The sequence below is a fragment of the Rhinolophus sinicus genome, chromosome 17, assembly GCF_057876585.1.
Source record: "Rhinolophus sinicus isolate RSI-liver-muscle chromosome 17, RSI-T2T, whole genome shotgun sequence".
In the NCBI taxonomy this organism is placed as follows: Eukaryota; Metazoa; Chordata; class Mammalia; order Chiroptera; family Rhinolophidae; genus Rhinolophus; species Rhinolophus sinicus.
In genome coordinates this window covers 95359600-95376897 of record NC_142517.1, presented here as the reverse complement: position 1 = coordinate 95376897, position 17298 = coordinate 95359600, and positions in this window count along the sequence as shown.

Genomic DNA, 17298 nt, shown 5'->3' with positions numbered 1-17298 from the left:
AAGGAAAATATAATTTTTAAAGTATGTGCTCTTAGAAAATTGATCCAGTGTTTATTAGTTTTAAGCCGCTTCCCCATTTTCACTATTTTCTTTACAATACTTAGGTTATTTCTTTAAATTATATAATATAAAAGATTTACATTTTTAAGATGTTTTATAGTTTACAGCAAAGAGATTTTACATACAATATCTCATTTCAGATTTATATCAATTCTTTAAGGTACGCAGGCTAAGTATGGACATGGCCATTTACACATGGGCTCAGAGAAGGTAAATAAATTTGAGAATGAGTGAGAACAGGATACAAACAAAGGTTTTCTACATCTAAATTAATGTATTTTTTCAATTAAGTACAATTCCTCTACTTTATAATTAATTAATATTCAAAAGGAACATAGAATTTTTAAAAGTTTCCACATCCATTTCTACCATCTATTATATGTTAAACAAATTCAAAGTACTCAAAAGTCAAATTACGTAATTTAGTACAAAAACATAGACAGACTGTGTTAAAATTTTACCAAATATTCTTTAGATTTACATGGACTATGAACTTTGAAAACAAATATATAAATACATATAAAATGAATACATAATATATTATAATTAATATGTAAAATGAATAACCATTACATAGAAATACCAGGAATGGGAAGCAGTTTTCATCAATATTGTCTTAAGGGAAATAACAGTAAATGTTTGTATTTTGGGATATATATATATATATATATATATATATATATATATATATATCCCAGGGAAAACCAAAACTCCTGAAAAAAAGCATATTAAATCAATCTGTAAGTTAAAATTAGTTTACTCGTGGTATATGTGGGGCTGATTCCTAAATTTTGTTAATTACTATAGAACTAGGATTTGTCACAATACTAACTCTCTTAATTTTTGTGAAATTTCTCAAAAATGTTGCTAGCCTCTCAGACTAACCACAGTAAGGATGGGGACGGTCATCAGAGGAACCAACCATGTGGTTAGAGTGTTAGAACTTTCAGCCCCACCTCTCTGAGCTCTGAGAAGGACAGATATGCTGGAGGTGGAATCATTTGCCAGTGGTGAATGATTTAATTAATCATGCCTATTAAATAAAGTCCCCATAAAACAAACGCCCAAAGGACCGGGTTTGGAGAGGTTCCTAGTTGGTGAACATTGGATAGTTAGAAGAATGGCATGTTCTGAGAGAGCATACAAGTTCTGCACCCCTTCTCACTTGACCTTTAACAAATAGATAGCCGGATATTTCTCCAGCAAAAATGTGTTTATTAGGGAACAACAAAGAATTCAGAAGAATTCAACAAAGAATTCAAGACATGCAGTCTAATCATGAACCATGCATAAGTCCAGAGAAACAAGAAAAAAAAAAAAAAAAAAAGCATTCTTTTTATGGACTTGGGAGGAGGTCTTGTAAACAAAGAGTCCATTGGATGAACCTGAAAGTTCAAAGTATACTGACTTTTCATTGGTTAAGTTATAGCAGCCTCCCATTGGCTGAGCTGTTACTGGGCAAAGAAAAAAATTCCTTCCCCCCTGCTGCTGAGGTAATAAAGTAGTATCCCTCCCTGTCGGAGATGCAAGGTACATCTCTTCCTGTTGGGGTCGGTTATGTGCATTGAGTTACCTATGTGAGAGTTGTCTCTTCTAGCCTCCTGACTCCATTTTAATGATGCTTCTGATTATTAATTTTCACACCGTATTTCTTGCCCTATATGTCTGTTGTATCTGGTTGTCCCTGAGTTATATACATATATATATATATATATATATATATATATATATATATATATATATATATTTATATATTTATATATTTATATATTTATATATTTATATATTTATATATTTATATTTATATATATAATAATGGGTAATCTAGTGAGTAAACAGGTTTCCTGAGTTCTGTGCCACTCTAGCAAATGAATCTAAGGAGGAAGGTCATAGTAACCACTGAGTTATTGCCAGTTAGTCAGAAAGAAGCACATGTAACAACCTGGGTGTGCCACTGGCATCTGAGGTGGACGGGGGATGGCAGGGGCCTTAATCTTTGGAATCTGAGGCTACCTCCAGGTAGAAAAGCATCAGAATTGAATTGAACTATCAGGACACCCAGTTGGTGTTCAGAGAATTGTTGGGGGCATGGGAATACCCTCTCCCCAGTGAAATTGGGTCTCAGGACAACAAAAGATCAAGAGATAGGCTCACTATTCAGATTTGACCTCAAATGAAGCCTTCTCAAGCCCCATGCCCTATCTGCCTTTTCTTCTAACAGAAAATAGCCTTGCTTTCTAACTCCATAAAACCCAGAAGAGTCTGCTGAATGGGGCAGGGAGTAACTAAACCTCAGTATATCAGGGAAAACACCTCCTAGTTGAGTAAAAGTAAGTGTGGGAGATGTTTACACAAAACAGCTTGATTCTCCCACCCTTACTGCAAGCTGTACAAATCTAAGAGAAAGTTTTGCTCACTGAAAGGATACTTTCAAGGCTTTTAAAGGAATTCAGGACACACCACCCCAAATATTCCATTTTTACATGAGAATTTTGTTGAGCCTTGAGAGAACAAGGTATTGTTGAGACCATCATCTGGATGATGCAGGTGAATGAAACTGGTTAAGGCCTCTAAATAATTTTTAAGATTTGATAGGTGAGTGCACAGAGCTAATCAATTTACAGCTGCTGAAGACAAGCCTCATAAGTAGTAAGTCCCCTTGCTTATTGAAAGTGTCACCTACCATTGGGAATGGTCCATCTCTCCCTGCCCTCTGGAAAACAGGAGGAGCCAGTTTTATGTCACACCAAGGAAGCTCCCCAAGGAGATTGCAAACCACCAAATCTGCCTTTTATTAATCTAATTTAGAATGCCCTCTCCAGAGAACCTAACATGGCCAGGGGTAAAAAGAGGTGTTTTTGGTTTTTTGGTTTTTCTCTCTTATACTCTCTATAGTAATTTTCTAAGACACACTAAATATGTCCTTAGAAATTACACACTATACAACATCACTTTGAAGGTTTTGTTTTCCTTACCCGTAAAATGGTGGTAAAAAAAACATTCTTCACCTAATTATGTGAATCTATGTGGAGGCATGTGTGTTAATATTTCTCTCTTTATATGCAAAAATTATGTTTTTTGCTGTTATTACTGTTGCTATTATCACTCCTTTAGTGCTTTAAGAAAAGCATCCTGAGAGTTTAAAACAATCTCTGTAATCAGATTACTCAGGGTGGATTCTTAGCTCTATCTTTTCCTAACCATGTAGCCTTAGGCAAGTTATTTTTCCTCTCTCAGCCTCTTTTGCTTCATCCATAAAATGAATATTATAATTTTCCTCATAGAGTTATGGTAAAATTAAATGAGCTAGTACAGGAAGAGTATTCAAGAAATGCTAACCAGTTATTGAAATGTTAGTATTAACAGAGGCTGCTAGCAACACAGGCATGACTCTTGACTCTAGGCTTGTTAAACCTGGCTAGAGTGGCTAATTTGGAAAGGGCAAGTCCTCAAGATCATGTGTAACTAGTGCCCTCTTGGGATCAAAGAAAAGAATCAAATTTGTTTTTGAAAATTACTGAAGAATTTGGAAAAGAAAGAGATATGAAAAGATGGAAACACTAAACCCACAAGAGCTCTTTATCACTGATCCCATCGGGGGTGTAGAATGCTTTGGGAGACAATGAGCCAGTTGGATTAAACTGAGAGTTCTTTTTTTGGTCTAATAAAATAAATCATCTGAAGTGTCAATGTAGTTTTCACAGGGGTGTGGGGGATTTTCTTATTTGATTTGAAAACAAAATTTACAACCACAAAAAAGAGTGCAAAAAGGAAAACTGGTATAAGGCAACAAAGAATTGTGTAAATCATTCATAATTCAGTTTCACTCACATCATTCAGCCCAGCAGGATCCATGAATGAGATAAATTCTTCCTTTCTCTTTCTGTCTCTCTCTCTTTTACATTTCTCCTTCTTTCCTTCCTTCCTTCCTTCCTTCCTTCCTTCCTTCCTTCCTTCCTTCCTTCCTTCCTTCCTTCCTCCCTTCTTTCCTTCCTTCCTTTTTTCCTCCCTCCCTCCCTTCTTTTCTCCCTCGCTCCCTCCCTCACTCCCTCTTCCCTTCCTTCCTTTCTTCCTCCTCCTCCTTCTTCTTTTCTCTCTCTTTTTTCTATCTTTCTCTCTCTTTTGTTCTTTCTTTTCCTCTTTCTTTCTTCATTTCCTTCTTTCCTTGTTTTAAATTAACTGCTATTTTTTTTCCTCTTTGGATTCATCCATCTTTTAATCTAAAGAGCATACCCATGATTGATCATGCTACTACTGGCACTTTTTGTTTAAGATCTGATGGGAATTTTCTACTTACTAATATTTTATTCTTACTGCATAGTTTTATTTCTAAAAATCTTAGTAGACTAAATGGTAAAAAAATTTTCAAAGGAAGAAAAATATTTTGTGGTCTTGGCTCTTTCAAACAGTTTCCACAATTTTTAATTACTTTGTTCTAATTTTCTTTTTTAATTACCCCTGTAAGAATTGACTGCTGTCAAGTAGAATTATGCAGTGTTCGTACAAGGTAAACTAGAACATTGATTCAATGCATGTACACTGTAATTGTAGGACTGTAACAGGACAGAATGAAGTTGTTTTTTGTTTATTTGTTCTTTTTTTTTAATCTTTGCTTTAGTATAATACTAGCATAAGACAGACAGAAAATAATAGAGAACTAAAAAATAAAAACACATATATATGGTAAACTGATATTCACAAAACTGCCAAGAATACACAATGAAGAAAGGATAATCTCAACAAATGATGTTGGGAAACTTGGATATTCACATGCTAAATAATGTAATTGGATTCTTATCCTATACTATACAAAAAAAAAAAAAAAAAAAAAAAAAAAAACTCAAAATGGATTAAAGACTTAAAGGTTAAGATCTGAAACTGTAAAAGTCTTAGAGGAAAACAAGAGAAAAACTTCTTGGCATTGGCTTTGGCAATGATTTATTGGATGTGAAACCAAAAGTAGAAGCAACAAAAGCAAAAATAGACAAGTGAGACTACATCAAATCAAAAACTTCTGCACAGCAAAGATAACAATCAACAGAATAAAATGGAAGACTAAGGAATGGGAGGAAATATTTGCAAATCATATATCTGAAAAGGGGTTGATCCAAAATATACATAGAATTCACAGAACTCAATAACAATAAATAAATAAGTAAATAAGTAAATAAATAACCTCATTACTGTTGCCTTAAGAAATGTCCAAACATGTAGAGGATTTTCATCAGTTTATTTGAGCCAAACTGATGACATATGCCAGGAGCAAGATGTCACATGCTCCACAGAATAACTTTATAGTTTCATTTATTCATTTGAAATTAAGGAAGGGACATAAGGTTACAAGAAAGTGGGAAAAAGCAAGGCAGGGATTGGTTTACAGGATAGTTAAAAATTATTTGTTCTCTTAAGGGTGTCTTAGAAGGAGGGGTCTGAAAGAGTGGTTTATACATTAGAAGATGAGGCATTTAAAAGATGTGTTAACTTAGATGAACAGAAATAATGGACAGGGCTTGCTTAAGGCAAAAATAAGACTTTGGCTAAAGATGTACATGTTTGGGACTTAACTACACATGGTGACCTGCCCAGTTAGAAATTTATAATCAGATCACCCTGGGAGGTTACTTTCCATACAACCCCTTTTCATCCACATTACAAAACAGGCAAAGGATTTGAATAGACATTTCCTCCAAAAAGACACACAAACGGTAAATAGGTCTATGAAAAGATGCTCAATATTACTAATCTTCAGGGAAATACAAATCAAAACCACAATGAAATATTATCTCATACCTTATAAGAAGTCTGTTATCACAAAACACAAAAGGTAGCAAGTATCGGTGAGTATGTAGAGAAATTGGAATCCTTGTATAGTGTTGATGGAAATACAAAATGGTTCAGTGACGATGGAAAACAATGGAGGTTACTCAAAAAATTAAAATTATCATCCAGCAATCTTACTACTGGATAAATATCCAAAAGAATTGAAATCAGGATTTCAAAGAGGTATCTGCACTCTTATGTTCATTATCTGCTGCATTATTCGCAGTAGCCAAGATATGGAAACAAATTAAATGTCCAACCACAGAAAAATGGATAAAGATAGTAAGCCTTAAAAATGAAGGAAATTCTGCCACATTTGACAGCATTAATCTCAATGAATGTGGAGAATATTATGTTAAGTGAAATAAGCCAGTCACTGAAGGACAAATATTGCATTGTCGACGTAAGAAATATCCAAGCCTGTAAATAATTTTTGTAACAGTGTATTTGTGCCAAACTGATGACATATGTTGGGTAGCAAGATTGCAGATGCTCTGGAGAATAAGTTTTGCAGCTTTTATGCACTTGAAATTAAAGAGGGAACATAAGAAAGATTACATGAATGTGGGACAAAAGCAATGTGGGGATTGGATTACAAAATAGTTAACAAGATTATGTATTGTCTTGAGGGTTAATACCCCTTTGAAGGGGTATTACTTCTGGTATTCAAAGGTGTGTTAACCTAGATGAACAAAAAACAAAACAAAACAATGGACAGAGCTGGCTTAAAACTTTTTACTCAAGAAGTTATATGCCTGGGGTGTGACTACCAACCATGACCTGCCCAGTTAGGAATTTGTGATCATATCACACTGTGAGGCTACTTTCCACAGAGCCTCTTTTAACATCCACAACATGATTCCACTTACATTAGATATCTAAAATAGTCAAACTTATAGAAACAGAGGGTAGAATGGTGGTTGCCAGGGCTGGGGAGAGAGGGAAATGGGAAGTTGTTCAATGTATTTAAAGTTACAATTATTTAATATGAGAAAGCTCTAGAGATGTATTGTACAACATAGTGCATAGAGTTAACAATTCAGTAATATATACTTAAAATTTTATTAAAAGGGTAGATCTCTTATGTTTTTACCACAAAACAAAGGGACAAGAGAACTTTTGGACATGACAAATGTGTATTGCTTGATTGTGATGATGGCTTCAAGAATGTATGCACATCACCAAGCTCATCAAATTGTAAACATTAAATATGTCCAGATATTTTTGTATATCAATTATACTTCAATAAAACTCTGCAAAATATAAGATTTTTAAAAATCTTGAAAAACCCTTTAGAATTCTTTTTTAAAAATGTGTTTTATGAAAACATTCTTGGTCTTTCAGGTCTTTTCTCTTTGTAAAACAGTACTCTACAGTGGCTTGTCTGTGTATAAAGTACAGAAGTCGTTAGAGAAATACATACACACACGTAAATGTGTGTGTATATTTAAAATTGGACAAATCATCAAAATTCTTGAATTAAAAAATAAAATGTATAATAAAAATAATTATAGCCAAAACATCATCTGAAATTCTTCACACTTCACACTGATCCTAAATTAGAAGTATGGTTTTAGAAACTACAAATATATGGAGAAACAAACTTTTAGGATTACTGGATTTATGGCTATGCATTTTGCAGGAATTGTAAATTCCTCATTCCTTTAATTAGCTATGTAAGTTCACTTTTATTTGAATTACATAATTTGCCAAATCAAACTGAAATATACCTTCACAAGATTTCTGTTTCAGTATGTAACATTATTAATTAAATAAGAACTTAGGCCTGTAGGGGAAGAAAAAGCTTTTTTCCTCTACCCTTCTAGGTTCAATGACTGGGACCTGTGAATCAAACCAACAAAAGACATTCAGAATGGCGAGAGAGAGAGAGAGAGAGAGAGAGAGAGAGAGAGAGAGAGAGAGAGAGAGAGAGAGAGAGAGAGAGAAGTTTTAATTACATAAGTATACATGGGAATTCACAAAGGAAAAAGGAAACTCAAGGAGGCACCCAGATGAGTGAGGCTTATATACTATTTTATTTTATGCCAAACAAAGGAAAAGGCATTTGGGCCTTCTGGGCAGGGCAGTCAAATTGTAGGAAGGTGAGAGGAGGAAGTAAAATAAGAATTTCTTGTAATGCAGATAAGAGTCTCTCAGGTGACTAGAGTTGTATCAGACAATAGCTCTCTTCCTGGTAATAGGACATCTTTACATAGAGAATTTCTTTTATAAATGTAAATTCCTATCCAAGTCAGAACATCCAAACCTGAAGAAAATTTTTATAAGAGTTTATTAGAGTTATTTCGAGACAGATAAAGGGCTGGAGGCAAAATCTCAACAGACGGAGAAAATGCTCTGGAGAATGACAGTTTGCATTTTCTTTTATACTTTTGGAATTCAGGAGGGAATATGAGGTCGATGATATGAAGGTGAGAGAAAGCAAGGTGGGGAGATCTCTATAGGTGTGTACAGGATAGTTAAGAAGATTATATGCTCCCTTTGGGGTCCTTGAGGCCTCCTAGGGTCTGAAAAAAAGAGGATTCCTTTGATATTTCAAGGTGTGTTAATCTAGGTGCACTAGAACAATAGACAGGGTTTGCTTAAGGCAAAAATAATCCTTTTTATAGACCTGGGGCTTGACTACCAACCATGACCTGCTCGGTTAGGAATTTTATGATCAGATCACCATGTGAGATTGCTTTCAGTTAGATTTATTACAGAATCCCTTTTTGGTCCACATTTACTTTATAAAAGAGAAATCTTATACTTCTTTTTTTTTAAGGCAGTTAGGGAGTGGTAAGAAGCTTTTCCTTTGTCTGCTGATTCTCCATTGCCTTCAGCTCAAAATAACCCTTATACCAAAGTGGCATATTTTGGGTAGCATATTTTGGTAGCTTTCAAGGCCAGTGGTAGAAAATTTGCCCCTATAAGTACATATTTTGGGCTCATAAATCCTATTCTGGGGTCATGATCACTAACATCAAAGTTGAATGTGGAATTTCTTTATGTGAGTCACAGTGATCTATTTCTAGGATATTACAAACGTTTCATTTGGATAGGCAGTGCAGCCAGTAGGACTCCCCACCCTCTCTCCTAGACCCACTCCCACTTGAAAGACTAAAGATCCAAGGATAAAGACTAAAGAGACAGCCCCTCCTTGCTATAACCACAATATTGTTCTTTTTTTTAAATTACAACTCACGGACCATCTCCTTTGTAACAGCCCAACAAACTCACCTAATCCTTTCTCTAAGCAAACATGACAATCTTTGAACCATCCTTCCATTTTGATGTTTCTATATTTATAATTATAGTTTCTTTTAATAGCATCTATACATGTTTCTTCCTCGTCACTAGAGTATGAATCCACGAAGGTAGGAACCATATCTATACTTCCTTTGTTCTACACCCCAAATGGATAGGTAACAGGAACTCAATAGATAACGATTGCCAGCTGACAGGCAGAAATATGCCAATTTCAAATAGGAGCTTGGATTGTTGTGTTTTTCTGTTTATTTGTTTTGATAAAGAGTACATTAGAACTGGGAGGTAAATTGTCCAAAAGAAAAGCTATAAACATAAAACGTTGACTCTAGGACTTCTAAATTCTTGTGAATTCAGTTCTCATCCCTGTAGGGGTAGAAAATATTTTACCTCTTCCCTTCTAGGTTCTCTGGCTGGTCTAATAATAAAATTGATTTACGAGAGCTTAGCAGGAGAAAACCAACTTTAATTTTATATGTACAGGAGCCCCAGGAAAATATGAGACCCAAAGACCATCAGGCAATTGAGGCTTATAATGCCATCCTGAGCTAAGGAATGGGGCAGGAGCCAGGGACTTCAGTGAGGAGAGGGGCAATTAATAGAATGATCAGAAAACAGATTTTGGTAATCAGATGTTTGCCCTGCCATGTAAGAAAGTCTTTTAGATAAAAAGTTATCTCTGGTAATATTTTTCTTTCCGGCCAGGCTCCTTATCTAAATTATTTTAGGCAGCTAAGGGACGGGTACAAGTTTTTTGTGAGTCAGCTGAGTCTTGATTGCTTTCAGCTCAAAATAATCCACATGACAAAGTGGCACATTTTGGGGTGGCATAATCTCCTCTCTTTCATCTCTTTTTCTCTTTTTCTGGAGTCGCCAGCAGCTGAACACCTTTTATTCACTCACTTCTTCTTAGTAACCACTTTTCCTATGCGTCTACTGTGTGCCAGCCATCTTCCCCAGAAGTTAGACAGTCCACTCAATACATATCCTGTGGCTCACAGGGGATTTTTTTCTTTAATAATTTAACTATACCTGCTTTTGAAAAAAAATACATTTTACCTCATTTTGTAAGTAAGCAAACAGACTCAGTGCTGAGATATATTGAAGACAGTTTTTCCAAAACTTTATACACAGTTGCAATATTCAGGTTACCAGGTAAGGAATTGGTATTAAAACAGGAAATCAACATCTAAATGTGGATTAAAGAGATAAAACTAGGAACAAGTGACATAGCCAGGGATGTGAAACCAGGCGTGCTAGGCCAAACTCATCACTAACTAGGAAAATCAAGAAGGAACTCACAGACAAGACTTGTAGACTAAATCAGAGCTGCACCTATAATATACACAAAAAACAAGTAAATGTAGAGAACAAATTGATTTTGGCATCTAATAAGAATAGGTGTTTCCACATGACTGTACCCACCTGACAGCTTAGCATGACTGTTCTCCTAGGAACTTCTGATGAAAAAAATAATGGTATTCAATACCACTGAAAGAAATTTCTAGACCCAAGTAGGAGCCACTCCTACCTGGGGTTCCATGTCAACAAACCAAATGTTCCGCTTCCTGTAAATGCTCCACTGGACCAAAAATGCAATATATCCAGTCAGCCAATACCCAAATGTCAAGCAAACTCTCTGGGCTCTATACATATTTCCTTGTTCCTTTCACCCCAAACAAGATTGACGGTGAGGCCTAGTCAATCAGATATTCTCTATTTTTCTCCTCCTTGTACTTTATTCTTTATCCTAGAAAAGCTTTCTCTTTTCTGCCCCAATTGCAGTTCTCTGAATGGAGACTATCAGCTTAATGAAGTGGTAAATAAAATTTGTTTGTATCACCTAACTTTTTTTATCATTTAAACAATACATAAATATGTCTTTTGCAGTCTTACAAAATTGATCAAATGTATTACAGGGATAGACAGCAAAAGTGAGAAAAGTGATTGAAAGTGAGGAAAGTGATTGATTTTTCTTTAAGAGGAAGTAGAATGTAAGAGTTGAGAGCAGAGATGTTGGCAATGGTGTGCAAGCCAGCTCATAGTGGTCACGAAAGCCACTTGTTAAATATTGGAGAATTTTATGAGCCAGTTGTTAAACTGCCAATGATTGCTTGACATCTGCTATAGTCAGTGTGTCTACACCACAGAAATGGGCAAACACTACAAGCAAACATGTTTCTTAGAAAGTCCACTTACCAGGTGCTGGATCATTTGGGAGCTAATCCCAGCTAAACTGGCTATATGGGGGAAAATTAGGTAACTAATTGTGAAAAATTGTATAAGCCTCAGCTTCTTCAGTTGGAAAATGGGTATAGCAATAATAATGATAGAACCTGTTTCAGAGAATTATTGGGAAAATATCCAAATTGAGTGCATCATCTATTTTCTGCCAGGATCCTTCACTGACACAGATATTTCTCCTAGCTTGTGCCATTCCTTCAGGATATGTTTATTTTCATGTGGGATGATAAGCTTTACGTGATTTATTATATTAATAATGACAGTATTTTAAACAACAACATTTTGTGAGGTAGATTAGGCTTTCCTAACAACTTAAAATCACAGCACATACCTGTATCTAGACAGAACAGCTTTGAATTTAGGCATTAAAAAATTGAAAAGGCTAATATACCATTTAATTAGATAATAATGCTGACAAAACGTTTTCAGTGATGTATTAACATTAAACATTATGTTCTAACAGAACACAAAGTTATATTTAAAAAAAAAAAAAAAAAACACACAGAAGGAAATCTGAGTCCTGTGTGCTTGAAGCTTGGGATGGTAGAAACCTGTCAGATTTAGAATCAGAAAACCAGAGTTTTGGTTTTAGCTTGACATTGCATATTGTGACTTGTGGATAAATCAGCTAATCATTAACTTTGATCAAGTACCTAAGGCATAGAAAGAAAAATATCTGTTATATTTACCTACAAGCTTGTCTTGAAGACTGACTTAGATAGTATCTATGAGGTGTGATCAAACAATACACTGAATGTTTAAATTAAAAAATTATTACAGTAAAAGACACATTGCCATTAATCCCCCTCAAAATACTCCCCCTCACTTCGAACACACTTATCCCATTGTTCTTGCCACTTTCTAATGCAGTTCTGGAAGTCCTCTTTCACGAGTGTCTTTAGTTGCACTGTCGTGGCTGCCTCAATGTCCTGAACCAATTCAAAATGTTTTCCTTTCATGGTCATTTTGACTTTGGGGAAGAGGCAGAAGTCGCACGGTGCCAGATCCAGTGAGTAAAGTGGATGAGGACACACTGTAATATTTTTATCTGATAGAAATTGCCATACCAGAAGTGATGTGTGACATGGAGCCTTTTCGATGTGATCACATAATACGGTGAATGCTGCTGCCGAGTGCCATCCAAGGGAAAAGGCAGGGATCTTCAATATGGGAAGCAGTGCCATGAACCATAGTAACAGTGTGTGACAAGTTTCAACTTGTTCGGTGCAGTCAATCAGCTGTGAGTTACGGTTGAGATAAGTTGTGTTTTAAAGTGTACTGCAAATCACCCTCCATCATGACAACGCTCTGTGTCACACATCACTTCTGATATATGGTAATTTCTGTCAAATAAAAACATTATGGTGTGTCCTCATCCACCTTATTCACTGGATCTGGCACCATGCAGCTTCTGGTTCTTCCCCAAAGTTAAAATTATTCAGGACATCGAGGCAGCCATGACAGCACAACTAAAGACACTCACGAAAGAGAACTTCCAGAACTGCTTCAGAAAGTGGCAAGAACAATGGGATAAGTGGGTTCGAAGCAAGGGGAAGTATTTTGAGGGGGATTAATGGCAATGTGTCTTTTACTGTAATAAATTTTTTTTTATTTAAACATTATGATTAAACCTCATAAGCAATCGTATTAAGTAATCGTATTATAAGATGCAAATCATTTTAAAGAAATATATTGTTATTATTATTATGAAGTTTACTACCAATAATGTGAATGTCTTTATTTTTTTAAGTAAATATCCTAAGCCATCTATATGCTTTGTTTTGCTAGACTTCTGACTCAAGTGATAGGGAAAGCAACATGACCTTTAAGATTCTTCTTAGTTTTAAAACTGTAAGATTAAAAATAAAAATAAAAAAATAAAAAAAAACCAAAAAAAAAACCTGTTCTTTGAATTGAAACCTGGCATAATATCAAAGGAAATAGTATTAATTTATGGGAGTTTGGAACTGTTATAAATAATTTAATACATGCAAGCAAATCACAGTGTGTCAAATGAATTGAAACAATTAATTTCTTAGATATTTTTTAGGAACCAAAGTGCTCAAAATCCCAATGGAAAGATGTTTATATCCTAAGGAAACATCTTAATTGGTAATGGTTAATAGCTCTAATTTACTGAGAAATTCATCTTAATCTATTGGCCAAGACACCTACAAATGTTAAAGAAAAGCTAATACAGGCAAATTAATCACTTACTAGTAACAAAAAGCCACAGGTAGTGTATGTATATAACTATTCTTAAATGGAAAGATACTTTTAAGTAGTTATTTTTAATTGAGTGGTAATATTGCATAATGGTTCAAAGCACATTATCACAAATTCTGGAGTCAGAACATCCAGGTTGAAGTCACAGCTCAAACACTAGCTAGATGTGTAGCCTTGGGAAACATTCCTGATTTCTCTGTGCCTCAGGTTTCTTACTATAGAATGAGGATAACAATTATAATAGTATCTTTTGCATAGTATTCTGGTGATTAAGTGAGTTCAATTATGCAAATCACTTAGAACAATATATACGAAATATGGTACTTTTTGTTGTTATGATAATGAGATGTTAATGTACCTCTTTTTCTGCACTCTCTCAGCACACTTGCCATTTCCATTCCCCAAAAAGAATACACTCACAGAGACACAGCTTTAACACTTTGCCTTCCTTGTCTTAGCCCTTTTTCTTTAATTAGTCTAAAGTGAAGGATTTCCTCCAGACCAATGCAGTACATACCTACCCGTCACTCTACTAATAGTTTGCACATGTGACTGAATTTAATCTACACAAATACTTGTCATGAAGGTATATTACTGTCATTGTCATAGACAGAAAAAAAACAGAAGACTCAAGGACTTTAAGTAATTTGCTCGTGCTGAAATTTGAGCCCAGATTTGACTATTCCAATATTTAACCTCTTAAAGTAAGCTCTGATGATGGAATCAGAACGGTGGTGTCTTGTAAGAGGTGAGAAGGGCCAGGATTGGTTGGAAAGAGGTAAGAAGAAACTTACTAGGATGATGTAGGGGAGAAAGTATAATTTCCCTCCACCCTTCTTGGTTCTTAGCTGAGACCCTTATAGTAAAAGACAGATTGAGAAGAGAAAAACACATAGACGTTTATTAACATGTAAATCTCATGTATATATGAGAGATACCCAGGGAGAAATGAGTAACTCTCTGAGGTGGCTTAGAATTCAGGCTTAAATTCCATCTAAATAGGAAAAGGGAGAAGTGATATAGATCTCTTAGGGGAGAGTAAATGATTTTTAGGAAAGATGAATTGGCCCTTGGAAGAATAGATGGGAGGTATGACAGTTTGTGACAAGTTGTCTAGGTGTGGTATTGACTTCCAGTCTCCTTTCCTGTCAATTTTCTCTGGTTGATGAAACTCCCTTGAGGAGAAGCATGACAACTGAGTTCCTTTTAGAGGATCTGTCTTTAAGCAGATAAGCCTTCAGAGAAAGCCCCTCCCTGCATTTGCTGTTTTTCAAGTGCCCACCACTAGAAATAATCAGTATCCTAAAGTGGCATATTTTGGGGTGGAATATTCCACTACCTTTCAATGAAAATGAGATGCATCTTTATTGGGGTGGTGGTTACATGGCATACATACTTCTCAAAATTTATCAAACTGTACATTTAAAACTTCTATACTTTCTTGTCAAACTATACACTTAAAATATTCATTTCATTGTATATAAAATATATCTCCAAAATTTCATGTTTTTTATAGTTTCTTTCCTTATTCCAGGAAGCCTTATTAGTGAACCAAAGTCATCATTCTCTTACTGTTTTATTACTACAGTTATACTAATTTTGAGGTCTGTTTACTTATGTTCTCACGTCTCTTCAATATTTGTAGATCTTTCTTCCAGAATGGATTTTCCACCAATATAGAATGTATGTTTAACTTACTTTCTTCCCCAACAGTGCCTATTTATATATAAACTCATAGAGAAAGGTAATATGTAAGAGAGGGAGATAAATATTTTTGGTATGCCTCTTTTTATTAATATCCACCTATTTTTAACTGGTGAATAAAATATTAATAGGAAATATTTTTTATGTTTTTATGTAACAAATATCATCAATTTTGGGGTGCAAATAATTTGCAAAAAATTTATGAAAGGCATTTTAATTTATTTTCTTCCTGACTGTGATTTTAACCAAAAATACAAAGCTCCCCCTAGACACACACACACACGCACACACACACACACAAACATACATGCATACACGCAGATACACAATAGCAGGGATTGCCGCAATAGTAGAATAATAATTCCTTATACTGTATTGTCTTTTCCACTTACTTATAAAATAATAATGGGGAAAATCCACTACTTTTGGATGTGACTCTGCTTGAAGTACAGAAAAGTGGTCATTTTAGGGTCATTTTAAAGCTTTGGACTTTGTTTAGCCAGAAGAAGGTCATCAAAAAGTAGATGGTCCAACTGCTTAAAAACAAAGTGCAGTATTAGGCTTTATATTTTATGCACCTGCAGATTTCTGTGCATGGTTTAGAAACAAGAGGATAAGAACAACAACAACAAAAAAGGCAGGGAGGTGTCTATAACACTCTCTTAAAAAAAAGAAAAAAAATATATATATATATATATTTACTGGGGGTGCCAAAAAATGTATATACATTTTAAGAGATGTTATCTATTCTCAAACAGTAGTTTGCCGTACTGTTTGATATGTATGTATATATACGCCACTTTAGGATATATATATATATATATATATATATATATATATATATATATATATATATATTTTATCTTCCATGTGGGAAGGGCTTATGAAGATTATATTGTATTTAAGAGAAGGATGCTATTTGACCTGGATCTATATTTTACTGTCTATGGGATTTAATGTTTGTTGTTGGGAGAGTTGGGTTTCTGTGTTTCTTTGTATGTGTTTGTGTGTGTGTGTGTGTGTGTGTGTGTGTGTGTGTGTGTGTGTCCCAGGTGACTAGAAAGAGTAAAGAGGACTATACAACTTTCATTGACAGGAATAAATTAATGGGATCAGGACTTAGAATGCTAAATTTCATCCTGGACAATATTATTTTTAAAATGCCATCTTTACCTCCACAGTATTCCATGTATTTTAGAATTAATAACTTAGACTTTGGGCTATATACAGCTGATGGTTATTTTGTCCAACGATTTTTATATGGAGGAAGAAGGATTAAACAAGAGTGAAAACAGCCCCTGTGTATTCCCTTATAAGGGAGAGATAGCTATTTATAGCATATAGGTTTGAAGAATGGACACTCTCTCTAAAGTGGGTGGGCCTTGACAAGGCTAGAATCTAGGATATGAGTGTTTGAAATGACCACTTGCTCATGGTGTGCGATTACCTCCACCTTTTTTATTATCATTTCATTCATCAATTCCCAATTCTTCAGTAAAGTCTCATGGACTTGCATAGTCTTACCTGGTGGTGTTATGTAGAATGAAAGGAAGGGACAGTGAAGATAAATGTGAATTACTCCGTTTTTTGTTCATCAACTGGGGAAATTTAAAGAAAGTTCCCAAAGAGCATGTAGCTGTAGCCTATAGCAGACCTGGAACTATCTGGCAGAACCCCACATTTCTGACTTGCCACATAGGTTTGCTATGTGGCAAGTCAGAAATGGGCATTCAAAAGCCTCTTGCTTTCCAAATACTGTTATACTAAAGAAAGATTACCTTTGAAGGGGAAGGGTAAGGTAATGCTAGGGTTACAGTTCTGAATAAATATATTTATTAAGTATGCAATATTTTTGTCCTTTTAACTTTTGTCCTTTAAAAACAAAATCTCAAATCTTGTATAGTACGTTCATCTCTAGATTATAGACTCAAAGATACAAGTATTCAACTAGGCTGGTCAGCAATGGGTTAATACCCTTAG